Here is a 338-nt window from a genome sequence, read left to right as displayed (position 1 = left end):
TCCATGGCCTGGTGCCATTTCTCGGAATCGGAACTCGCCACAGCCTCTGAATACGACGTAGGCTCGTCATGTTCTAACAACATGAGTTCGTCGTTTCCAGTCACAAGAAAACCATATCTTGTAGGCTCTTGGCGAATTCTACCAGATCTCCGAGGTTCACTAGGAGGTGCTGTCTCAACAACTTGTGATACAGGTTGAACTGTTTCGACCTGTTCACTCGGTTCTTCGACTATTTGTGGTTCTCGAACTTCTTCGAGATCTATTCTACTCCCACTGACTCTCTTGGAGACGAACTCTCTCTCCAAGAAAGATCCATTCCGAGCAACAAACACTTTGTT

The sequence above is a fragment of the Tarenaya hassleriana genome, unplaced genomic scaffold, assembly GCF_000463585.1.
Source record: "Tarenaya hassleriana unplaced genomic scaffold, ASM46358v1 Cleome22, whole genome shotgun sequence".
NCBI classification, from domain to species: domain Eukaryota; kingdom Viridiplantae; phylum Streptophyta; class Magnoliopsida; order Brassicales; family Cleomaceae; genus Tarenaya; species Tarenaya hassleriana.
This window is presented reverse-complemented; position numbering follows the sequence as displayed.